General features: G+C 38.8%; 1 protein-coding gene across 4 annotated transcripts in view; it reads left to right on the top strand.

Moving 5' to 3' along the window:
- The window catches only part of TTC28 (tetratricopeptide repeat domain 28), a 639,440-nt gene that overhangs the window by 191,572 nt on the left and 420,994 nt on the right, over window positions 1-26,874 (top strand). The window contains exon 1 of one of the 4 annotated variants that reach the window (XM_073886738.1): window positions 10,042-10,145. The exons of the other annotated variants lie outside the window; for them this stretch is intronic. The gene's annotated coding sequence lies outside the window, so the exon portion shown is untranslated. Of the gene's footprint in view, window positions 1-10,041; window positions 10,146-26,874 lie in introns of those variants that run through there. 4 annotated transcript variants of the gene reach the window in all.

Below are 26,874 nucleotides of genomic sequence, written 5' to 3'. Positions count from 1 at the left end.
TTAGTTTCCAGGAGTTCTTTTTGATTCTCTGAAGTGTTTTTTATTGTTCTTGGTGTTTTTGTTTTAAGGTAACCTGTTCTTATTTCATGCTTGCACTTTCCCTGTTTATACATTTGAGGATACACATACATATTTTCTTTTTGTCAAAATGTAATTTACAAACACAAAGGTATACAAAACAAGATGTATAATTTATCACTGAGCAGACACTTGTGAAACTACTACCCGGACAAGTAATAGAATGCATTTCTTTTTTAAAATTTTTTTTAAAATTTAAATTCAACAGAATGCATTTCTCCTGTTGTAGCCTTTTTACCTCCCATCCCCCACAAGAATTGCTTCTTCACCCTAGAGGCTCATAACCTTCACTGGTTAAAGAATAACTATATAAGACAGTCTTTACCATTATTCTTTATGAAGAGAATAGCAAACACTTAACCAAAGAAATGTCATTGTCATACAAAGAGAGTGATAGGGACATCAGGAAGAAAATCATCCAGGGTGGAGAATTGGAATGTGAAAGGTAGATATGATGCTTGATGTAAATTAATAAAGAAATTAGATAAAAGTAGATGCTCTTTGTGTTTCTTAGTTGGTTAGAGTATGATAATGTATTTAGGGCTTTAATTAGCTATAGAAGAAAAGCAGAATCTTTGAAGAAAGGTTTTTGACATTAACTTGTGTCATTCATTTATCAACCAATCATACATCATTTATTAAGCACTGAAGATTCAAAGATGCATTGAGCACAGTCACTGCCCTCCAGAGGCTCAGAGATGCTCTCTGACTTCAAATGGACCTATATTTAAAAGGTAGATCCTAATGAAGGTCAGAACATGAAGCATTAAGTTTTTGCCCGAGCAAAAGAGATGTATCTGAGACTGGCCTGGCAAGAGATTGGAATATTATGTTAATGTTCTCAGTATTCTTTCTCATCTTATACAGAATTGCACTTCACTGATTCCAAGGTTCAGTGGATTAGAGTAAAATCTTAAACCCAGGAAGATTAATTCAAATCCTGTATTAACCTATTTGATCATTTCACAGTATTAGTGGATAATTTGTAATTAGTGACAAGCATTTAGAGTTCACGAATAATCCTGTTTGGGTGATTGCTCCCTTGTTCTGACCTTCCATATTCTCTGTTGTTTCCAAGTGATAAATGGGCACTTTAGCTCTCCATTGTTCAGGACATTCTGGTTTTTCTTCACCAAATAATACAGTATCTTCCCAATTTATGTTAAAGATTCATCCCCAACCACCCCGCTCTCCAGGTCTTTTCTTTGGTCACAGAGTCCTTCCTAGGTAAGTATATCTTTATTTCCCATGATTTTAGCTGTAGTATTTAAACCCGGATTAGATTTCTGTTATGTTAGGATTTTGTTTTTCTGCATCACTAATCAAACAGTTTCTAATGACATCTCGTCTTTTAATGTGAATTGAAGATTGAGGTACTAGGAATTCCAACGCTGTCATGATCTGTCCCATAAAGGTACTACAAGAAAGGAGAATACTTTTTTGGAAAGAGAGCTGTGCACACATATCATTAAAAAGGTAAATAAAAGACTGACAGACTAGTAATTATTCATAAAAGTACAACTTCCTAAGCTTTGAAACACGAAGAGATTGGTGAACCTATTTGTTTCTCATTGTTGAGAATGGAAAATGGCTTCTTTTATTCTACTGAGATCTAGTGATTCATGTTGGGAGAATATGATTTCTGTCCTAAGCTTTTAAGATAGTTGTGATTTGTGAAGCACATTATGGTTTCTCTTGTTGATCCACTAAAGCTGTAGGCCTTAGGCTGATACCTGGGGAGAATCTGCTCATATCATCTCTGCGTTTTATATCTTATTTTCTCTGGGTACCGCTTCTCATGTACTGTTCCCTTCCTGCTAAAACCCCCTCTTTTTTTCATTGCTAGTATATAGAGTTTTGCCACACCAACAACCAATTCTCTGATTCTCCAGACCCCACCATAATTCTCCAGACCCTATAATTCATTTCCATTATGACACTGAGTACCCAGATTTAGCAGAAACTGGTTAAATAAGAGGTCCGTCCCACAAGACTGCCCCCACTTGAGATACAAGTTCCAGTTTGCCCCCTGTACTTCTGACCAACTGACTGTAAATCAGGGGTTACCATGACCCCTCTTCAGGTTCTATGATATGCTCTAACAGCTCACACCACTCAGGGAAACACTTTATGGAAGAGATAAATAGGGCAAGGTATAAGGTGGAGGGAAACAGACCTTCCATGTCCTCTCTGGGCATGCTACCCTCCCAGCACCTCAGTGTGTTCACTATCCCAGAAGCTCTCAGAACCTCATTACTTGGGGTTCATAGGGAGGTTTCATTATGTAGGCATGATTGATTAAATCATCGGCCCTTAATGATACTCAACCTCTAGTCCCTTTTCCTTCTCTAGAGGCCAGAGGGTGGGGCTGAAAGTTCCAACCCTCTAAACATGCATTGGTCTTTCTGGAGACCAGCCCACATGCACCACTCATCTCATTAGCATATCAAAGACTAATACCACTCCGGAGATGCTGAGGATTTCAGGAGCTGTACGCCAAGAACCCAGGACAAAGGCCAAATATGTATTTCTTATTGTATCATAACCACCTTACTGAATTTTCCTTTTTTAGATGCTGTTTTAGATTCTAGTCTCTTTCAATGTCCTTCTTGCAAACGTACCATTTTTTTGTCCTATTTTTTAGGGCCAAATACAATAATACTTTGTTGTATTATTTTGTTGGTAAATCCATGTTGATGTGTTCAGTTGATACATTTATATTGGGGAATTCCACTTTAAAGTAAAAATAGAGTTTCATTTTAAGGCAAGACATGCTAGAGATAATATCTAAAGCTATAAGGGTGACTGTTGTGGTAGAAATCTGGGGCACTGTTTTTGACCTTGTGGCAAATACATTTTCAAACTGGAGACCATGCATTATGATTCTTTTCAAATTATACTGCATAGCTTCTTATACTTTCACTTTATTGGGCTCGCTTTACATTTTAGCTAATACTCTGGTTGGCCTAAGTAAAATGTTGATATATTGTAATGAAATACTGGTATCTCATGGAACCTCATGGCAAGATGTGCAAGCTAGAACTTGAAGGAATGAAGTAAAAAGCAGTTAGGAACTCAGGCACTTTCTCAGTTTCTCTGTCTAGGGCTACATGGTCTCTGTATTAGTTTCCTGTAAACAAATTACCACACAGTTAGTGGCTTAAATAATAAATTTATTCTCTTTAAGTTGTGGAGGCTCAGAAGTCTGAGATCAGTTTCACTGGGCTCAAATCCAGGTGTCGTCAGGGTCATGTTTTCCCTGGAGGCTATAGGGGAGAATCTGTGTCCTTTGCCTTTTCCATCTTCTAGAGTTCCATTTCTTGCACTCCTTAGCTCATATTCCCTTCCTTCCTCCATCTTCAAAGCAGCATGGCATCTTGCTTCTTCATCACATTATCTTTTTCTTCTGTATTAACATCTCTCCATGCCTCTCTGTTATAAGAACACTTGTAATTATATTTAGGGCTTACCTGGATAATCCCCATCTCAGGATCCTCAGCTTGATCACATACGCAAAGTACTTTTTGCTATATAAGGTAACATTCACAAGTTCTAGAGATTAGGACCTGGATATATTTGGGAGCTATTACTCATTTTACCAGTCTCTTATTGCTCCTCCTCTGTCTGCAGCTGTTCATGCTTCTCTCTTTTTCTGAAGACCAGTTTTCTGTGTTTGGCATATAGATACCAAGCATGTCTAACCCACAGTGGCAGCCTTAGGTTCTGGGTTCACAAGAGAATGGTTCAGACTAATAGAATAGTAGATAATAGAACTGAATATCAGTTCCAGATTCCTATAAGAGGTAATTTGAAGCCCTAACTTTGTCAGATGTCCAACCCTGCTCCAGCTTCCCGTGTCCAGGTAGCAGATTCATGCAGAACAAGCATGGTTACAGACCCTCAATCATATTGAGAAGGTGTAATTCTCAAAGAAGGATAAGTAGGGGGACCTAAATTGAGGTTGTTAAATTAGTTGTAACTAGAGACAGAATAAATACATGTTCTTAAAAATCGCAATTGGAATGTTTTGCTTGTATTGAGAAGGATGACTCCAACAAGAAATGATAGAAGATAATTACTATCCCTTTGTTCTCAAAATCAAATGAGAGCCAATCCTACAACTGGGCCCTCAACATAGCATCATAAGAGGTAAACTCTAATATGTGTGACACAAGTAGAGGATGAAAGAACTGCTAATCCGAGTTTAGAAGAGGGATAGGACACATAGACTGAGAATCAGATAGTTGTGTGTCTTTCTTGTTTGTATTTCCCCGATACTGCTGTTTAAATAGCTTTTTCCATCATTCAAATAAATAGATTATGTGGGTCTAGGGATTGCAACCTGAACAATAGTTGCAATTCCAATTTACATCGTGAACCTAAAGGTCCCCTCCCTTAACTGCTCCCACTGTTTGTAGACCAGCTGCAGATTTGCTATGGGGATCCATTCAGCTTCTTCTCAGACAGGATTGTGTCTGTTTGCTCCAAAATCATGCTCACATTCTTTGAGGATGTTTTCCTTTTGGACACACAATGGTATTTGCATAGCATCCTTACTTTGAACTTTGTTTCCCTAAAAGAAACCGATCTTTTCTGGGGTCTTTCAGATTTCTTTCATTTTAGGATATAAAAAAATTCCAAGCTTGTGAATGCTTGAGGCATGCCTTTCTTTTATATCTGCTTGTCATGTATCATTCCTAATATGACAATTCCATACTGAAGACTAATTGACGATCCATTAATTGATGGCACTTGAGATAGAAGAAAATGACCATATTCAACAGTATATTGTTAGTCTAGAAACAAATTGCTACCACAGCTGCCTCACTGAATAGGCTCACATGATGTGTCTGGTTGGAGCTAGATGCCAACAGATCAATAAGTACAGAGTTAGAGTAATTGAAAATCAGTATTAAAATTTAACAAATAAAGGCCATGGTTTTGTAATTTTTATTGAATTTTCAAGAATTCCAGTTATTAGTGTAGATTATTCTTTAAAAGATGGAATAGGATTTATATTAGTAAAATATACAATTCCTGTTTTTTGGTAGGGGTGCTAATTTTTCACAAATAGAATAAAGTGCCCATTTTGAAAACTGTCTTCTGAATATGTTCTAAGTTAAAGTGATAGTTGCCTCTTCCCATCCCCCTAATATATTACTTAGCAAGGTTCAGCAGATGTTGGCCTAGGCATATTGGATGTGAGAATGCTGATTATAGGATGTGGGGAAAAATAAGAATAAAGGGGTGATTCTAGGAAACTAATGAAGAGTGAGGGGTGGGTACTGCCGAAGCCTGGGCACCCATAAAGTACAGAAGATGTGGGTGCTGACCCACGAGTATATGCAGAGTGCTAGTCTCTAAAACCATCTGGCTTAATGCATTTATATGAGCAAATTAGAGATGTAAATGTGGCCATGCGGGATTAATCACGCACTGTTCTGCTTTTTGCTAGTCTTAGTGCCAAATCACATTTCACATTCTTCGTACTCTGTATGATTTCTTTAGATTTATTACTTTCGTTTGGTATACCGTCTTTTATAAAGCATTAATGCTCTGCAGTGGAATTTTTTTTGGTGTCTGTACCTGCAACACAGAGGAGGAAATCTCAAGGGGAAAGAAGAAACAGAGAGCATCAAATCATCATTGTTTTCTTTTTTTTCATTGCTCAAATGCTACCCAAAATCCTTAGTAAATTTACTGTTGCCTCTAGGTTAATAATCTGTTGGCATTCTCAGTATAACCTTATATTTTCTGCCATTTTTCTTTCTCTGTCCCTTCCCCCAGCTTTACTGAGACATAATTGACATAGAACTTGGGGTAAGACACTTATATATTACAAAATGATTACCACCATAGGGTTAGCAAACATCTTTATCATGTCACATAATAACCATCTCTCTCTCCCTCCCTCCCTCCCTCTCTCTTTCTTTTTGTGGTGAGAACATTTAAGATCTATTCTCTTAGCAACTTTCAAGTATACAATGCACTATTATTAACTGTAATCACCGTGCTATACATTAGATCTCAAGAACTTATTATGAAAAAAAAAACTTATGACTAGAAGCTTGTACTGTACATATGTCTAGTTGATTTTCTTCATGCCAAGAGTTGGGAGACTTTTGAGTGAGAAAATGTAAATTGACTTGCCTGAGGTCACAATTTAAGTCCTGGTGCTCAAAAACAGTGAAATGTGATCATCACTGTGGCAGAAATTGCCCGCTGTTGTCCAATATTCACTTCCTTTTCTTCTGTAGCAACAAACTCTGCAATTATTAGCTAGACTTTGACCACCCAGAATAAAAGGTACATTTCCCAACCTCACAGCTAGGGTACATTCATAAAACTAAATTCTGGCCAGTGGGATGTAATGAGAAGTGTCAAGTACAATTTCTAGGACATATCTTTATAGGGAGGGATGTGCTTTTCTGCCTGTGTTTCTCCTTCCTACTGGCTGAAATGTGGATATGATGGCTGGTGCTTAAGTAGGTAGCTGGACTCTAGTTGAAAGCTGTGTGTTAAAAATGGGGATAGGCAAGAGAGGGGAATGGATCCTTGATAGTAGTGGAGATCGTTTATCGGCCTTGGCCTTCTGATCTCTGGACTTTGTCAATATCAAAGAAAATTAAACTTCTCTCTCAGTTAAGCTTCTGTTATTTTGAGTTATCTAGTACCTGCAGCTAAACCTAACCCTTAATAATCATCCCAAGATAAGACTTAATTTGTACCTATAGTAAAAGTTAGGGGAATTGACTATTTCTAGAATTTACACACATATTTTTAAAAATGAAAACCTGGCTTTTGGTTTTCATCTCATTATCTATATCTGAACTATGGTATTCCTGCAGTTTTCCCACATGTAGAATTCACCTTAATAATTGTGTTTCAGGAGGATAGCTAAAGAAAATAGTTTTCTTCCAAATGACAGAAACTACCGAAGTTGGTAACCAGAAAATGTAAATCCATGATGTTTTATAGTTCTGCTGATTATATATGATCACTGAACACAGAGGTGCAGAAATGCAATAAGAAACTGAGGTTTTGGGAGAGTCTATAAAATAGAAAGCATCTGGTATGAAGTCTATAAAAGACCACAGTATCAGGTCAAGTTCTTTTGTGAGTTGAAATTTGGCTTAATATAAATGGCTTCCAAGTGGTATTGCTTCCTTCTGTTCTGGAAGAGAATATTAAAGCAGTGAAGAATGCTGTAGTTCAGTTAGGTGGATATAAAAATCCTGGGAGGGTCAACCCTGGTAAATATCATCTTTTCCAGTATTGAAAATGAAGTGATAATAGAGGGAGATAGTAGAAAAGGTGGAGATGTCATACAAGTCCTGATGCTGAGAGAGAAAGAGGATATTTTGTTTAAAATACTGTTCTAGGGATGCCTGGGTGGCTTAGTCGTTGAGCAGCGTCTGCCTTCACCTCAGGTCATGATCCCAGCATCCTGGGATCGAGCCCCACGTTGGGCTCCCTGCTCAGCGGGAAGCCTGCTTCTCCCTCTCCCACTCCCCCTGCTTGTGTTCCTTCTCGCTTTGCCTCTCTCTGTCAAATAAATAAATTTAAAAAAATAAAATAAAATACTATTCTAAAGAAGATACCAGTCTGAGACGTTTTTCCCTTCTGAAGTGAACAAATGAAGACCAATAGAATCTTATCATATTCTAATTTAGTCTTTTTCATAGATAGGAAGGAAAAGCCTTTCCTAAAGAAAACTGAAAACTAAGCATCATCAAGAGATTATAAAAGATAAGCATGTAATCAGGAAAATGAAGGTGCCGATATGGTAAATTAGCATCTGGCTTCCTTACCAATTCTATGTACAAACATGACATGGTTTTTCTTTTTTCTACAATCACTTCTTCCAACCATGCTCTGCCAAATCCCTCTTTCTGGGCAGTTTCCAGATTCCATAACTTTCTTTGTGCTTTTGGATATTAAAAAATTCATTCTGGTCCAATTTAAAACTCCAGTATTACATACAGTTTAAAGGTCTTCCCTTGTCCTTTCTCCAGAGCCAGTGGTCCAGGCTTCATCCAGAAAACTTCTCCCCCATCTCTTTTGGGTCTCCTATGAGAAACCTAATACATAGGGTTTCCCATGTATTAGAAGGAAGGAGATGGAAAGGTTATATGTTTCTCTCACTTTACTGGTCAGTCGTAGTTCACTCACTGTTGATTGTTGCAGTTTCTTTGGTCAATGTTGGCAGGTGTCCAAATGCTAGTTCCTTATGGAAGCACATGTATGAATATTTTGGAGGACCGTTTAGGAGCTTCCCCATTGCAGTTTCTTAATCTGAGAGACTAAGTTCTATTTCTTTCTCTTCCAGCCTCTCAGTGTCCACCTCTAGTGGTATGCTCTAAAGCCTCCTGCTGCTAGAATCTTCTCACCCCTAGGTAGTCTATAGGTGGGATACCAGCAAAATGTCCCAAGACATCTTCTGTGGTATCCAAATTTTGGAAATGCTTGCATCTTTGCCATGCCAGTGATGGGATTTTAAACTATTTCACTGTTGCCCCCTTTTTGCTAGTTCTCTCAAATTATCAGGCCCCATCAATTATTCATTGCCTAAGCCAGTTGTTCAAATGTGGTGCCTAGACCAACAGCATCAGCATCACCTGGAAATTTACTAGTCATGTAAATTCTTGGGCCTGATGGGGCCCACTAATCTGTGTTCTAAAATGCCTGAACAGCTGGTCTAACTGATTATCCAAATGGGGACTGAGATGCCAGTCTTCTCTTACCATAGGTACTCTCAATCTTTATGATTAATTTTCATGGAAGACCCCAGCCCCACTTTGACTAGGTTTAGGGAGTGCCATATGACTCCCCAAGTAACTTCTTAGAATTTGTAATGTTGTTGTTGTTGTTGTAGAGACTGGAAAGGTAGGGGTGGGGAAAGCAGCAGCATGAGGATTATAATTTGAGAGTATTCGCTTATGCTATATTATGCTGGTGTAACAGTGCCCAAATCTCAGTGGCTTACAAGTACAAAGGTTTAGTTCTTACTCGCATTTCATATTCTACATTGGCTACAGGTCAGTTGCAGGCCTGCTCCACAACTTTTTTCTTTCAGGACCCAGACTGGGCTCAGCCCCTATCTGAGACATGCGCTGGTGTCTCAGAGCAGAGGAAAAGGAGGTGTGGTGGAACCATGCGATAGTTCTTAAAATTCTGTACAGATGTGGCATATGTCACGTCTACTCCTATTCTGTTGGCCAAAGCTAGTCATATGGCCAAGCCTGACATCACTAGAGCAGGAATTTTACTCATATCAAAGGGAGGGATTTTGGATGTGAGGGTGATCTGGCTGTGACATCTGTCACCCCTTCGATCACCAGGGTTGATTCGGCTGCTATAGTTGGCTAGGTGGTGTCCCCTTCCTCTCTCACCGCTCTGTGTGCGTCCTCCCAAAGCTGCAAGCTTGGTTGAAGAGGATGACCTTCCCCCATGGAGGAGGACCGTTCTTTGGTCAAGGGTGTACAAGTAGCTGCATTTCCTTGCTAGAACCTTCAAACAAGCTCTCAAAGGGAAGCAGTTCTTTTTGGATGGGGCAGGCAGAGAAGAGCAGTGAGTATTTTGAACAAATAATACAACCTATTACAGTTGCTGCATAAAATGTAGCTATTTATTGTAAAAATATAGTTCCTACCTGCAAGAGATAACAGGAGAGGAAATACTAATAAATATGCAACAGTCAGAAAACAACTAATGCCAAACAATATATGCTAAGTACAATTATGACATGGGTAGTAATGGCTATGATTGCAGTGGCATGGCAGGACATGAGAAGGGCAACAGATTAAGCCATGGTCTGGATCAGGGTAAGCATAAGTGGTAGAAAAGACAAAGAAGAGACCACTGTTTACAGACTAGGGTAACCTGATGTTTTTTTTTTTAAGATGTTATTTGAGAGAGAGAGAATGAAAGAGAGCACAGGAGGGGGGACGGTCAAAGGGAGAAGCAGACTCCCTGCTGGGCAGGGAGCCTGATGTGGGACTCGATCCTGGGACTCCAGGATCATGACCTGAGCCGAAGGCAGTCGCCCCACCAACTGAGCCACCCAGGTGCATAGGGTAACCTGATTTAGAGTCAGGGATTATAGGGTTGGCAAGAGAGGGTAGGCCCAGATTGTAGAGGACCTTAAAAAACAAGGGAAAAATTGGAGTTGATATTTGTTGGTATCAGGGTGGTTTTTTTAAATTTTTTATTGTTATGTTAATCACCATACATCATTAGTTTTTGATGTAGTGTTCCATGATTCATTGTTTGTGCATAACACCCAGTGCTCCACGCAGAACGTGCCCTCTTTAATACCCATCACCAGGCTAACCCATCCCCCCACCCTCCTCCCCTCTAGAACCCTCAGTTTGTTTTTCAGAGTCCATCATCTCTCATGGTTCGTATCCTTCTCTGACTTACTCCCCTTCATTCTTCCCCTCCTGCTATCTTCTTCTTTTTCTTTTTTCTTAACATATGTTGCATTATTTGTTTCAGAAGTACAGATCTGTGATTCAACAGTCTTGCACAATTCACAGTGCTCACCATAGCACATACCCTACCTATTGTCTATCACCCAGCCACCCCATCCCTCCCAGCCACCACCACTCCAGCAACCCTAGTTTGTTTCCTGAGATTAAGAATTCCTCATATCAGCGAGGTAATATGATACATGTCTTTCTCTGATTGACTTATTTCACTCAGCATAACACCCTCCAGTTCCATCCACGTCGTTGCAAATGGCAAGATCTCATTCCTTTTGATGGCTGCAAAATATTCCATTGTGTATATATACCACTCTTCTTTATCCATTCATCTGTCGATGGACATCTTGGCTCTTTCCACAGTTTGGCTATTGTGGACATTGCTGCTATAAACATTGGGGTGCACGTACCCCTTCGGATCCCTACATTTGTATCTTTGGGGTAAATACCCAGTAGTGCAATTGCTGGATCGTATGGTAGGTCTATTTTCAACTGTTTGAAGAACCTCCATACTGTTTTCCAGAGTGGTTGCACCAGCTTGCATTCCCACCAACAGTGTAGGAGGGTTCCCCTTTCTCCACATCCCCGCCAACATCTGTCGTTTCCTGACTTGCTAATTCTAGCCATTCTGACTGGTGTGAGGTGGTATCTCATTGAGGTTTTGATTTGGATTTCCCTGATGCCGAGCAATGTTGAGCACTTTTTTATGTGCCTGTTGGCCATTTGGATGTCTTCTTTGGAGAAATGTCTGTTCATGTCTTCTGCCCATTTCTTGATTGGATTATTTGTTCTTTGGGTGTTGAGTTTGATAAGTTCTTTATAGATTTTGGATACTAGCCCTTTATCTGATATGTCATTTGCAAATATTTTCTCCCATTCTGTCAGTTGTCTTTTGGTTTTGTGGACTGTTTCTTTTGCTGTGCAAAAGCTTTTTATCTTGATGAAATCCCAATAGTTCATTTTTGCCCTTGCTTCCCTTGCCTTTGGCGATGTTTCTAGGAAGAAGTTGCTGCGGCTGAGGTCGAAGAGGTTGCTGCCTGTGTTCTCCTTTAGGATTTTGATGGACTCCTGTCTCACGTTTAGGTCTTTCAACCATTTGGAGTCTATTTTTGTGTGTGGTGTAAGGAAATGGTCCAGTTTCATTCTTCTGCATGTGGCTGTCCAATTTTCCCAACACCATTTGTTGAAGAGACTGTCTTTTTGCCATTGGACATTCTTTCCTGCTTTGTCAAAGATAAGTTGACCATAGAGTTGAGGGTCCATTTCTGGGCTCTCGATTCTGTTCCATTGATCTATGTGTCTATTTTTGTACCAGTACTATACTGTCTTGATGATGACAGCTTTGTAATAGAGCTGGAAGTCCGCAATTGTGATGCCGCCAGCTTTGCTTTTCTTTTTCGACATTCCTCTGGCTATTCGGGGTCTCTTCTGGTTCCATACAAATTTTAGGATTATTTGTTCCATTTCTTTGAAAAAAGTGGATGATATTTTGAAGGGGATTGCATTGAATGTGTAGATTGCTCTAGGTAGCATCGACATCTTCACAATGTTTGTTCTTCCAATCCATGAGCATGGAACGTTTTTCCATTTCTTTGTGTCTTCTTCAGTTTCTTTCATGAGTATTTTATAGTTTTCTGAGTACAGATCCTTTGTCTCTTTGGTTAAATTTATTCCTAGGTATCTTATGGTTTTGGGTGTCATTGTAAATGGGATCGACTCCTTGATTTGTCTCTCTTCTGTCTTGTTATTGGTGTATAGGAATGCCACTGATTTCTGTGCATTGATTTTATATCCTGCTACTTTACTGAATTCCTGTATGAGTTCTAGCAGTTTTGGGGTGGAGTCTTTTGGGTTTTCCACATACAGTATCTTACCATCTGCAAAGAGTGAGAGTTTGACTTCTTCTTTGCCGATTTGGATGCCTTTGATTTCTTTTTTTGTCTGATTGCTGTGGCTAGGACTTCTAAACTATGTTGAATAGCAGGGGTGATAGTGGACATCCCTGCCGCGTTCCTGACCTTAGGGGGAAAGCTCTCAGCTTTTCCCCATTGAGAATGATATTCGCTGTAGGTTTTTCATAGATGGCTTTTATGATATTGAGGTATGTACCCTCTATCCCTATACTCTGAAGAGTTTTGATCAAGAAAGGATGCTGTACTTTGTCAAATGCTTTTTCTGCATCTATTGAGAGGATCATATGACTCTTGTTCTTTCTTTTGTTAATGTATTGTATCACGTTGATTGATTTGCGGATGTTGAACCAACCTTGCAGCCCAGGGTTAAATCCCACTTGATCATGATGAATAATCCTTTTAATGTACTGTTGGATCCTATTGCCTAGTATTTTGGTGAGAATTTTTGCATCCGTGTTCATCAAGGGTACTGGTCTGTAATTCTCCTTTTTGATGGGGTCTTTGTCTGGTTTTGGGATCAAGGTAATGGTGGCCTCATAAAATGAGTTTGGAAGTTTTCCTTCCATTTCTATTTTTTGGAACAGTTTCAGGAGAATAGGTATTAATTCTTCTTTAAATGTCTGATAGAATTTCCCTGGGAAGCCATCTGGCCCTGGGCTTTTGTTTGTTGGGAGATTTTTGATGACTGCTTCAATTTCCTTAGTGGTTATAGGTCTGTTCAGGTTTTCTATTTCTTCCTGGTTCAGTTTTGGTAGTTGATACATCTCTAGGAATGCACCCATTTCTTCCAGGTTATCTATTTGCTGGCATAAAGTTGCCATATACCAAAAATATAATTGTTTGTATTTCTTTGGTGTTGGTTGTGATCTCTCCTCTTTCATTCATAATTTTGTTGATTTGGGTCATTTCTCTTTTCTTTTTGATCAGTCTGGCCAGCGGTTTATCAATCTTGTTAATTCTTTTAAAGAACCAGCTCCTAGTTTCGTTGATCTGTTCTACTGTTCTTTTGGTTTCTAGTTCATTGATTTCTGCTCTGATCTTTATTATTTCTCTTCTCCTGCTGGGTTTAGGCTTTATTTGCTGTTCTTTCTCCAGCTCCTTTAGGTGTAGGGTTAGGTTGTGTATTTGAGACCTTTCTTGTTTCTTGAGAAAGGCTTGTATTGCTATATACTTTCCTCTTAGGACTGCCTTTGCTGTATCCCAAAGATTTTGAACAGTTGTGTTTTCATGTTCATTGGTCTCCATGAATTTTTTTAATTCTTCTTTAATTTCCTGGTTGACCCATTCATTCTTTAGTAGGATGCTCTTTAGCCTCCATGTATTTGAGTTCTTTCCGACTTTCCTCTTGTGATTGAGTTCTAGTTTCAAAGCACTGTGGTCTGAAAATATGCAAGGAATAATCCCAATCTTTTGGTATCGGTTGAGACCTGATTTGTGACCTAGGATGTGATCAATTCTGGAGAATGTTCCATGGGCACTAGAGAAGAATGTGTATTCCGTTGCTTTGGGATGGAATGTTCTGAATATGTCTGTGAAGTCCATTTGGTCCAGTGTGTCATTTAAAGTCTTTATTTCCTTGTTGATCCTTTGCTTAGATGATGTGTCCATTTCAGTCAGGGGGGTGTTAGAGTCCCCCAGTATTATTGTATTGTTGTCAATGTGTTTCTTTGCTTTTGTTATTAATTGCCTTGTATAATTCACTGCTCCCATGTTCGGGGCATAGATATTTACAATTGTTAGATCTTCTTGTTGGATAGATCCTTTAAGTAAGATATAGTGTCCTTCTTCATCTCTTATTACAGTCTTTGTTTTAAAATCTAATTTTCTGATATAAGGATTGCCACCCCAGCTTCCTTTGGTGTCCGTTAGCATGGTAAATGGTTTTCCACCCCCTCACTTTCAATCTGGGGGTGTCTTTGGTTCTAAAATGAGTCTCTTGCAGACAGCATATGGATGGGTCTTGTTTTTTAATCCAATCTGATAGCCTGTGTCTTTTGATTGGGGCATTTAGCCCATTTACATTCAGGGTAACTATTGAAAGATACGAATTTAGTGCCATTGTATTGCCTGTAAGGTGACTGTGACTGTATATTGTCTGTGTTTCTTTCTGATCTATGCTGCTTTTAGGCTCTCTCTTTCCTTAGAGGACCCCTTTCAATATTTCTTGGAGGGCTGGTTTTGTGTTTGCAAATTCCTTTAGTTTTTGTTTGTCCTAGAAGCTTTTTACCTCTCCTTCTATTTTCATTGACAGTCTTGCTGGATATAGTATTCTTGGCTGCATATTTTTCTCGTTTAGTGCTCTAAAGATATCATGCCAGTCCTTTCTGGCCTGCCAGGTCTCTGTGGAGAGGTCTGTTGCCAATCTAATGTTTCTACCATTGTAGGTTACATATCTCTTCTCCCGAGCTGCTTTCAGGATTTTCTTTGTCTCTGAGACTCATAAGTTTTACTATTAGATGTCGGGGTGTTGACCTATTTTTATTGATTTTGAGAGGGGTTCTCTGTGCCTCTCATTTTCATGCCTGTTTCCTTCCCCACATTAGGGAAGTTCTCTGCTATAATTTGTTCCAATATTCCTTCTGCCCCCCTCTCTCTCTTTCTTCTTCTTCTGAGATCCCAATTATTCTAATGTTGTTTTGTCTTATCATGTCGCCTATATCTTGAATTCTGCCCTCGTGATCCTGTAGTTGTTTATCTCTCTTTTTCTCAGCCTCTTTATTTTCCATCATTTGGTCTTCTGTATCGCAGATTCTCTCTTCTGCCTCATTTATCCTAGCAGTTAGTGCCCCCATTTTTGATTGTACCTCATCAATAGCCTTTTTGATTTCAACTTGGTTAGATTTTAGTTCTTTTATTTCTCCAGAAAGGTTTCTCCAATAACTTTCATGCTTTTTTCAAGCCCAGCTAGTATCTTTCAAGTCACGATTCTGAACTCTAGGTCCGACATTGTACTAATGTCCGTATTGAGTAGGTCCCTGGCTGCAGGTACTACCTCTTGTTCTTTTTGCTGAGGTGGTTTTTCTCGTCTTGTCATTTTGTCCAGAGGAGAACAGATAAATGAGAGAACAAAATGCTAATAGGTTAACAACGTCCCCAGCAAATATACTCTAAACAAATCAGAAAAGACCTGAAACCAGGGGAAAAGAAAGGGAAAGAAAGAAAAAAGAAAGAGAAAAAAAAGAAAAAGAAAAAGATAAAAACAAAAACAGAACAAACCAAGAAAAAACAGAATATGATCAAATATGATCAGGCTAGTGCATAGATCAGTGCCACACACTAGATTTTGGGTGTATTTTGGTCTGTTAGAAGAAAGTGCCTCCTAAAATTTTAAAGGAAGAAAGACTTATATATGTACAAAATAAGGATTGATACAATGAAGGGATGGAAGATGAATGTAAAGATGAAACTTATAAAAGGTTTTATAAATGGAATTGATAAGAAGTTGTTTGAAAGAAGAAAGAAGAAGATTTAAAAAAAAGAAAGAAAAGAAAAAAAAATGGGAGAGACTGTGATCAGGCAGGAGACTAGAACAAAGCCATACACTAGTGATTTAGGGTATATTTTGATCTGTTAGAAGAAACTGTATATCAAAATTTTAAAGAGAGAAGAACTTATATATATATGCCAAAAATAAGGGTATCTACTATGAAGGCTTAATATATGACTCTAAAAATGAAAAATAAAAAATGTTTTTTTAAAAAAGAGATTGATAAGATGGTTGAAAAAGGGAAAAAGAAAAATTCAAAAAAACCCCCAAAAAACAGTTAAAAAATTAACTTTGAAAGACTGATGAATCATGGTAAAAAAGCCATGAATTCTATGTGCAGTATTCCCCCAGCGCTGGAGTTTTCCCGTTCTCCTTGATCGGTAAACTTGGTCTTGGTTGCTGGCTGTTGGTGCTGATCTTCTGGGGGAGGGGCCTGTTGCCGTGGTTCCCACATGTCTTTGCCGGAGGCAGAATTTGCCCTGCCCTTGTCGTCCCGGCTAAGCAAGCTGCTTGGGTTTGCTCTCAGGAGCTTTTGTTCCCTGCAATCTCTCGGCACAGCTTTGGAGGACCAGGGTGAAAATGGTGGCCTTCCACTCTCTGCTGGGAGGAGCTGAGAACTCGGGGCCCCGCTCCTCAGTTCGCCCCCAGAGAAAAGCAGTCAATGACGCCCGTCTCCCCGGTCTCCAGCCGCACTCTGCGCTCACCCGGCCTGTGACCGAGCGTTTCTATCTCTGGCACCCGACCCCGTGTGGAGCCTCCAAACCCAGCAGATCCCTGCAGTGTGCTCCCGTGCCGCTCCTCCTGGGGGAGGGAGGGGAGTCTCCCTGGCTCTGCTGCTTGTTGGGTCCCTGCTGGAGGCGCAGTGGCCCTAGTGGGCCGCGGATCACAGTTTATGGCCACCCCAAGCTGCGAGCCCGCGCCTCGGCTCCGTCTCTGCAGCCGGCTTCCCTGCTCCGATACCTGGGAGCTCTGCCGCACTCAGGCACCCCGGGTCTTTCTGTGACCCCAAGGGTCCTGAGTCCACACTGTACCGCGAGGTTTCCACCTCCCGCTTAGCCACTGGAGTGACGTCCCTCAGCGGAGCCGACTTCTAAAAGGTCCGATTTTGTGCTCCGCGGCTCTATCACTTGCCGGTAGTGGCCGACGGAGGCCCCCTCCCCCACCGTCTGTCCTCCCGAATATCGCTTTGGATTCACTTCTCTGCACGTCCTACCTTCCAGTAAGTGGTCGCTTCTCTGTTCAGAGAGTTGTTGCTACTCTCTTCTTTGATCTCCTGTTGAGTTCGTAGGTGTTCAGAATGGTTTGATCCCTATTCAGCTGAATTCCTGAGACCAGACGAAATCCAGGTCTCCTACTCCTCCGCCATCTTGCTCCGCCCCCGGTATCAGGGTGTTTTTAAGATAGACTCAATAGAACCATATTGTCCAATTGAAAGGGAGAGCTAGACTGAGAATTTATAATGCTATTTTTCACACTCATTAGCCATTTATCTTTGGATAAGTCAATGATCATTCATTCAACGAAGTAAGGAATTAAGTATTACTGCTTACTAGGCACCATTGCAGGTACTTGAGATATAAAGATGAAATGATAGAGATTCTGCTTTTAACAAAGTTTTAGGTAATTGTAAGATAACTATAGCAATAATGACAGTGGGCAAGTAGGTCACAATGAGGAACAAGCCTCAAGTGTGCCAGATGTTCTTTAAGAGGCAGAACATAGGTAATCAGATCCTACCAATGGGTTAAGTTACTGTATTTTGAATATAAAATTTATGTGTATATATATAAAAATATAAAATTTAAAATTAGAGGTAGCTCATGAGATGTTCTAGATATTCCTTTGGGTGGAAAAGCAAGTTGCAAATCTGTGTGTAAAGTATTATCTCATGTGAATTAAAAAAAATGTATATGCATAGATAAGTTTAGTGGTGATGGGAAGGACGAGTTTAAAATTTTATTTTATATCCTTCTATCTGTTTGCATTTTACCACAATATATTTTTTAACTTTTAACTTAAAATTAGTTAAATAAAAAAGTATCTCACTGTAATCAACCTTTACCTTACCCATGACTTTGTCTCTGGACTCAAACATCCTAATACTAATACTAATATTAATACTAATTCTAATACTAATGCCTTCATGTTAATGTACTTCAGCTCCCACCTGGCTTCTTTCATTTATTCTTTCATCTTGATAAAAGTAGTCTGCTTTACAGACTCACCAAACAGTTACTCTTTTCCTATAGATTCTGAAGTTCACTTCTATTATTTGTTTTGTTTAATTTTCAGTTTTTTTATGGTGGTAAAATGTACATGTCATAACATTTGGCACCTTAAGCATTTTAAAATGTGTATTTGTTTGTATTGAACCCTTTTCCTCAATGACCATGTTCTTCCATCTCCTCATTCTTCCTTTTTAGGATGAACAACATTTCCTAAAAGGACAGGCTTGAAACTGGTAGTTACAGTCATGCCTGGAGTATTTGAGAATAGAAGGCAATTTAGACAAGGAGATACATACCAAAGATCAGAGCCAGATAGTAGGAGTAGGTCAGGTGTCAAGGTCTTCTTGAGGGCAAGAACCAGGCATTGATTCAGATTTCTGGGTATTCAGAGACAAAGAAGAAAAAACTTGGATAAGGAGTGAGCACCAAGAGTCAGACCTCAGCTTTGGAGACTTAGGACAAAGGCAAGGTAATTGCATAATATGGAGCCGTAACAGTAACAAGAAAGAAGAGAGACTGCTAATACATGCTTTGTGTGAAAAGCTGGATCTGCTCTTAGGGTATGGGTAGGCCTGGAGAGGGAAGCAGGAAGAGGGAGGCAGGTGGCGCTTTGACCCTGTTTTTAGAGAAAGGTGAGAACAAGGCAGTTTCTGTCAGGTTCTATTCACCTTCTTTAGGCTTTCTATTAGGAAAAACAATTATTTATATATATATATATATATGTAGTTGGGTATAAAACTCCCAAATGAAACTATTTACCACTATTTACCACTATCACCCCCTCTGTCAACAGACACACACACACACACACACACACACACACACACACACACCCTGCAGCTAGGAGACCTTTTGGGTTTTGGATGTTGTGTTCAATATCTTTTACTGGGATGCATGAGACATTAATGAGCTGATAAAACCAGAATATGCTGTTACTATTCTGGTAAGTATTTTAATACTACCTTTCAGAAACTGACTTTAAAAAAAGATTAAGCCTCTTATTTAGGAACGTATCTTTTGATGTTTCTGTCTTTACCAAATCCTGGTTTGTATTAGAACTTCTATTTCAGGGGAGATTATCAAGAAAGTTATTGAAAACTAGACTTAGATACATCTGGAATTTTTCAAACTGTCTCACCCATTTAAGAGTGGTTTTTAGATATAAATTTGAAATGAAGTGCATACTACCTTCAAGCGAAAATCTACTTTCATAGGTTTTGTATTTATTTGGATGAATTTGTTACCTTGTTTGTTTAATTTATTTATTTTTGTATCTCTGGAAATCCTTAGACACTGTTTTTTTATTCATTTAAATGTGCTTTATTATTATTTTGAATTGTATGCTAAGTTTTTTGAGGTAAAATGTTGAAACAGATTTTTATATAAAATTAAGACAAATATATGTACTGCAAATGTACTTAATACCAAGAAAATCCAAATAAGTTGACTAAGATACTAGAAAAAATGAGTTCAATAAAATAAGTAACATTCCACTTAGCATTCCACCTAAGTTAGAAGATTTAGTGGAAAAAAAGAGGCACATTTATCAGAGCAAAAATTATTTAAGAATAATGTAAATAAGAACTATGTATGATTTTATGTAACAAAACAGTAAAAATATCAACTCATTTTTTCCTGAAATTTGACATGATTTGGGGAAATTTATGTGGAAGAATGAATAGGTTAGAATATCAAAGATTATTTTGATTATTTTGAAAAAGCTAATAAAAGGGGATTAATTTTTTTTTACATTTAACTTATGCAGGAATTTTTATTTTTATTTTTTAAATTTTTTATTGTTATGTTAATCACCATACATTACATCATTAGTTTTTGATGTAGTGTTCCATGATTCATTGTTTGTGCATAATACCCAGTGCTCCATGCAGAACGTGCCTGGGGAGGCTAACCCATCCCCCCACCCTCCTCCCCTCTAGAACCCTCAGTTTGTTTTTCAGAGTCCATCGTCTCTCATGGTTTGTCTCCCCCTCCGATTCCCCCCTTTCATTCTTCCCCTCCTGCTATCTTTTTCTTTTTCTTAACATATGTTGCATTATTTGTTTCAGAAGTACAGATCTGTGATTCAGCAGTCTTGCACAATACACAGCACTCACCATAGCACATACCCTACCCAATGTCTATCACCCAGCCACCCCATCCCTCCCACCCCCCACCACTCCAGCAACACTCAGTTTGTTTCCTGAGATTAAGAATTCCTCATATCAGCGAGGTCATATGATACATGTCTTTCTCCGATTGACTTATTTCACTCAGCATAACACCCTCCAGTTCCATCCACGTCGTTGCAAATGGCAAGATCTCATTCCTTTTGATGGCTGCATAATATTCCATTGTGTATATATACCACTCTTCTTTATCCATTCATCTGTCGATGGACATCTTGGCTCTTTCCACAGTTTGGCTATTGTGGACATTGCTGCTATAAACATTGGGGTGCACGTACCCCTTCGGATCCCTACATTTGTATCTTTGGGGTAAATACCCAGTAGTGCAATTGCTGGATCGTATGGTAGCTCTATTTTCAACTGTATGAGGAACCTCCATACTGTTTTCCAGAGTGGTTGCACCAGCTTGCATTCCCACCAACAGTGTAGGAGGGTTCCAAAAGGGGATTAATTTTACAAGATAATAAAGCATACTTTTAAAAAAGCAATAATGAAAGCAGTATGATACTATTTGATTTGGTTATTATAACAATTTAAAACTCATCTACATAAGATAAATATAAGAAGCTAGAAATTTCTATGGACAGAATGAGTTTTGGATTTTCAGAGTTGCAGATTGTGATTTATTTGTTGTTAAGATATGACTGTGCTTCAGGAAGCAGGGGTTTGTTTTGTTTTATTTTGTTTTTAGGTTTCTTTTAAAGTTGGGACTGATTTTGATACTTAGAATAGTCCCTGCGTTTTAGGATTGGAATTTTAAAATTTTATCTTTGAAGTTGGTGGTGCTAAAATTGGTGAGGATTATAAGAAACAACCTTTCCATCTGCTTTTTTTGTGGGGTTGAGGAAAGGTTTGTGCAAAGGTTTTTGTAAGAGTTTGTAGTCATGGATGAGAAATGTTAGGCTACTATATGTTGTTATAAAGATAAAGATAAGTTTCAACTTTATTTGGCCTTCTTAGCTTTGTTCTGTTTCAGTGGTTCTAATGTGTCTAAACAAGACTCCATATATAGCCATGGTGTTCTTGGTAGAGTGCTATGAAATAGTGACATCTTTTATTATATCTTTCAAATGCATATAGATAATGACAATTAGAAAATGATTCTGTGGTACTTATAATACTTGTGTACTTATAATAAATTTGTATCATCAGCACATGTCTGTGAATAAAGTAGCCCGTTCAACTAAGAATGTTGATTTGTGTTTTTAAGTTTTCACGCTAATGTTCATTTGCTATTTGTTTATTTTTGTTGTCTGGTGCTAGAAGACAAAAGGTAGCTCATGCCAAAGACTTAAAAAATTTGTGACAGAAAAGTTTTAAGTACAGAGAATTATTTATTAATTTCTTCATGAATTGGAGAAAGCTACCACATTTTTTAAATAACAGTTTTATTGCAATATAATTCACCTACCATAAAATTTGCCCTTTTAAAAAAGTGTACAATTCAGCAGTTTTTTTTCATATATTCACAAAATTGTACAGCCACTATCCAATTCCAGAACATTTTCATCTCGTCTGAAGGAACCTTGTACCCATTAGCAGCCATTTCTCATTTCCCCCACCCCTCATGACCCTTGCAGTCACTAACCTACTTTCTGTCTCTCTAGATTTTCCTGCTCTGGATATTTCACATAAATGTAATCGTACAATCAAACGTAATCATACAAATGTGGTCACTCTCATTTTTAGCAGCAGAACATCTGAATCCAAAAGCATCAGCAATCTTACCAAAGCATATTTGAGCAAAACTTCAGCTTTATTGCTAGACTGAATTCCACATCCCAGGAAGTGGGGTGACTCACGAAAGTGCGCATTCGATGGCGAATTCATCAACCTAATGAAGGGAACTTTTCAAGGAAATGCTCTTTTGTAAGGAATTATTGGTGTTACGAGAGGGAGGTATGCTTAGGAGAAATGTAAATAAGACAACCCTTTAAGGTATTAAATAAAAAAAGAAAATAATTAAAAATATTTGTACATTTTAGCTTAATTTCTACCCTTATTTTGGTAGTTCTTTGCTATTCAATTTTTGACATTTACAATATAGATCAAACCCCAGCTGCTCACATGGGAAGTTATCTTTTGCATTGTGTTCTATATGCAGAGTATGGCTAGTGATTGTGCTCAATGGTGTAATTTATTAAGAGTTTTTGTAGGGATTGGATCTTCTGAATTACTTACCATGCAGGTCAGTTAGTAGCTGTCTTACATTCAGAAAAAAAGGACAATTCTTTAGGACCTTAATTCCTGTTGCTTAATCTGGTAATCACAGTGCCCACCGTCTGACCTATTCATATACTTTTGAAATAAGAAAAAGCCCTCTCATGTTTTTATATGGGTGGCCAGATAGACAGCACTTTTAAAAATTAGCATATGAATGTTTTGACTATCTTACTTAAGACAGCCTGTCAGTTTGGCAGCTCGGAGCCTGTTATTTCTGTGTCTTCTCTTTTTTCATTTTCATGTTTTGACAAATGAGATTGTACTTTTGACAAGTGATTTGTACTTCATCTAAGGATTTCAAAGTGTTTTTAATTTATTTATTAAACTATCTAAAGATCATTTTATCCATCCATTTTTGGGTAATGTGAGATTTTCCCTCATACAAATGAAAATAGAAAGTGATAGTATTGGAATTCAGTCAATAAAAAAAATTGGACAAAAAATGATTTTTCAGAATAATTATTTTCAGAAGCTTGTATTTCTTTTAATTGAACATCTTTAGACGTAGGCCAGGTGTAGTGCTGACTTAAGGGAAATGGCCCCTTTTTGAGTCTGAAATCCTTTCGGAACTGAGGGGTTTTACAAGTATCCCTTGATAAATGAATAAATTCCATGCTGAAAATTTTACTGCAGAGGAAATTCTATGTGTTTTATCTTACCATGTAACCGACATTAAATTGTCTCATTCATTCAGTAGTCATTTAATGAGGACCTAGCATGTGCTGGGAACTCTTCTAAGTATTAGACTTTTATAATGGTGAACAGTACAGATATACCACTCCACAGACCCTATAATCTGTTGGGTGACACACAGATCAAATGAATAAATAATACAATTTCAAATTACAATATGTGGGTTGAAGAAAACAAAGTAATAGACTATATAGTAAATGTGGGGAGGGGAATTAATTTTGGTGAGGAAACCTCCTTGAGGGCTTGCTGTTTGAAAAGAGAATTGAGTACTGAGAAGGAAATACCTATTCTGGAGGAAGAGAATTCCAGGCAGATATAACTGCAACCACCAAGGTCATGAAAGAAGCATAAGAAGGCAGGTCTGGCTGCAGCACAGTGAAGGGAAAGTATGGTAAAAGAAATTAGGGTGAAAGGTAGAAGCCAGATCATGTAGGGCCCTGTAGGCCATGGTAAAGGCTATATATTTTATTCCTTGTGCAAAGGGAGGCCTTAAGTGTTCTTTATTTTTATTTAATTTAATTAATTTATTTAAGTATGCTCCACACCCAGCATGGAGCCCAATGCGGGCTTGAACTCACTCATGACTCTGAGACCAAGACCTGAGCTGAGATCAAGAGTGGGACATTTAGCCAACTATTTTTTTTTCTTCATGAAAGGCATCCCCCTTTTTTTTAAGTTATAAATTTAAGTAATCTCTGCACCCAAAGTGGGGCTCGAACTTACAACCCCAAGATCAAGAGGTGCATGCTCTGCCTACTGAGCCAGCCACCCATCCCCTTAAGTGGGTTTTAAACAGCGGAAATGCATAATCTGATTTACATTGTAAAAAGATCATTCTAAGGGTGCCTGGGTGGCTCACTTGGTTAGGCACCTGCCTTTGGCTCAGGTCATGATCCCAGGATCCTGGGATCGAGCCCTGTGTGGGGCTCCCTGCTCAGTGGGAGTCTGCTTCTCCCTCTACCCCTCTTCCTGCTTGTGCACTCTCTCTCAAATAAATAAAATCTTAAAAAAAAATCATTCTGGCTACACGGAGAGACCGAATCACAGGAAGTGAAGTGGAAGCTATTGTAGTAGTCCGCGTGATATTAATGGCATAAAGAAGAAGTGGTAGAAGTGATGAGAAGTGGCAGAATTTGGATAAGAATTTGTAGGTAGAAAGTTGAGGACTTGCTAGTTAGATGTTGAGGGCAAGGCAAGGAGAGGAATCAAGGTACCTGTAAAGTTTTTGGACTGAACTCCTGGGTGAGTAGAGATGCCATTAATTGAGATAAAATACAAAGAGGACCAGATTCTTGGGGGAACATGAAGAGTGTTGTTTGGGCTATATAAGTTTGAGATGTCTGTTGGACTTCTTAGTGGAGATGTTGAGTCGGCAGTCATTTCTTCAAGTCTGGAGCTCAGTAGAGAGGTAGGTATTTGAGGCATAAATATGGGTACCATCAATTAAGAGATGATATTTAGAGGCTTAGGAGTGGCTGACATCTCTGAAGGAATAATTATAGGTAGACAAGAGGGCAGAAGACTGGGCCTTAGAATGTTTTACCTTATATACATGTTGGTTCATGTAAGAAAGATTTATTTGAATATAAACAAAATCAAACATCTCTGTGTGGGTCAGCCAGGGTTCTTAGTTGCAAGTAACAGAAAATAATTGCAACAGTTTAAATGAGAAGGTACCTGTATCTCAGCCATAATGGTGCCACAGTAGTCCTGGGTGCCAGAGCTGGAACCGTCATTGCTGGAGCTGGATGATGGAGGCCATGATGAGCTGGCTGGCACTGATGACCGTAGAAACTAGATGTTGCTGTGGCTACTGCCGGAGTAAATTCTCTCTGTCACTGTTCTTCATGTCACTTGCTTTACATTCAAAGTTCTGGCAAAGAATTGAGCCTAGGTATGTGTCTTCATCCTAGCTCTCGGGTGGTCGGGTAAATTAATCATCTGACCTTTTTGGTTTCTGTCATGAAAGATATTTCCTACATTCATCAAGTCTTCACTAATGGAGAGGTGCCTGAGTGGCTGAGTCAGTTAAGTGTCTGCCTTCTTCTCAGGTCATGATCCCGGGGTCCTGGGATCGAGTCCTGTGTCAGGCTCCCTGCTCTGTGGGGGGCCTGCTTCTCGCTCTCCCTCTCCCTCTGCCTGCTGCTCTCCCTGCTTGTGCTCTGTCTCTGTCAAATAAATAAATAAAATATTTTTTAAAAATTGGCTAATGGAGAGGTGCCTGTGTGGCTGAGTCAGTTAAGCGGCCGACTCTTGATTTTGGCTCTGGTCATGATCTCAGGGTCCTGGGTTCAAGCCCTATGCCAGGCTCCCCGCTCAGTGGGGAGTCGGCTTCAGGATTCTTTCTCTCTCTCTGCTCCTCTCCCCGCTCTCTCTCTTTCTCTCTCTGAAAAAAAAAAAAAAGACTTAGCTAATGGGGAAATTCCCCTCAAACAGGATGGGAGTACAGATATCGGGCAGTTCAACAAACACCATAAAGAACTGTCAGTTTTGTGAATGTAATTTATTTGGTTGCTTACAAATTCATAACTATAAAGTTAAACAAGTCATTAGTGGGCCTCCAAATGGACCTCAAGAATAATATTTCTACTTTCTCTTCTTTTTTTTTTTTTTTTTTAAAGATTTTATTTATTTATTTGACCGAGAGAGACACAGCAAGAGAGGGAACACAAGCAGGGAGTGGGAGAGGGAGAAGCAGGCTTCCGTCGGAGCAGGGAACCTGACGCGGGGCTTGATCCCAGGACCCCGGGTTCGTGACCTGAGCCGAAGGCAGACACTTAACGACTGAGCCACCCAGGTGCCCCTGACTTTCTCTTCTCATAGCCTATTTCCTGTCCTAGGATTGAAAAGAGATTCATTTTCCCTATTTTTTTTTTAACCATAGCTGGAGAAATATAGCCTCCTTTGGTTAAAACACGCAAGTAAATAAGCCCCAATTTCAAGCATCTTTTTTTTTATTATGTTATGTTAATCACCATACGTTACATCATTAGTTTTTGATATAGTGTTCCATGATTCATTGTTTGCGTATAACACCCACTGCTCCATTCAGTACGTGCCCTCTTTAATACCCATCTTTTTTTTAAAAGAAAAACTTATATACAAACACACACACACACACACACACAATTACTACACTTGTACACTCAGGATTTCTTTAGGAAGGTTAATAAATCCAAAGGTGCATATTCTGACCACTTAATTTACTTTAGAGAAATTCTGTAAACTTTAGCTGAAGATAACATATGCTAAAATTTCTCCTTGATTGATAAATTATATAACAGCAAAATTATACTTGCTCTGTGGCTGTGGCTCCCTGGTAGAGAGAAGTAACAAGATTGTAGCCCCAAATAGTGTAGTTCGTTCATCATATTTATATGAGAAAATTTGTAACACAGTCATGGTATTCTTATGATAGAAGATTAATTGCTTGCTAAAGAGAAAACAGGGCATTTCCAGGTTAGCACCTGTGTCCTTTAGTAAGTGTCATTGGAAAATGAATGCTGGGCTTTTTCATTGAGTGCTAGATTTTGTTGTCTTCCTTCAAAGAGTATTGAACTTTGTTCTGGCAAATAGTTAAAT

Source organism: Callorhinus ursinus, unplaced genomic scaffold (assembly GCF_003265705.2).
Source record: "Callorhinus ursinus isolate GAN/ISIS: 27379988/994484 unplaced genomic scaffold, GSC_fseal_2.0 scaffold72, whole genome shotgun sequence".
Classification (NCBI taxonomy): domain Eukaryota; kingdom Metazoa; phylum Chordata; class Mammalia; order Carnivora; family Otariidae; genus Callorhinus; species Callorhinus ursinus.
This window is presented reverse-complemented; position numbering and strand designations above follow the sequence as displayed.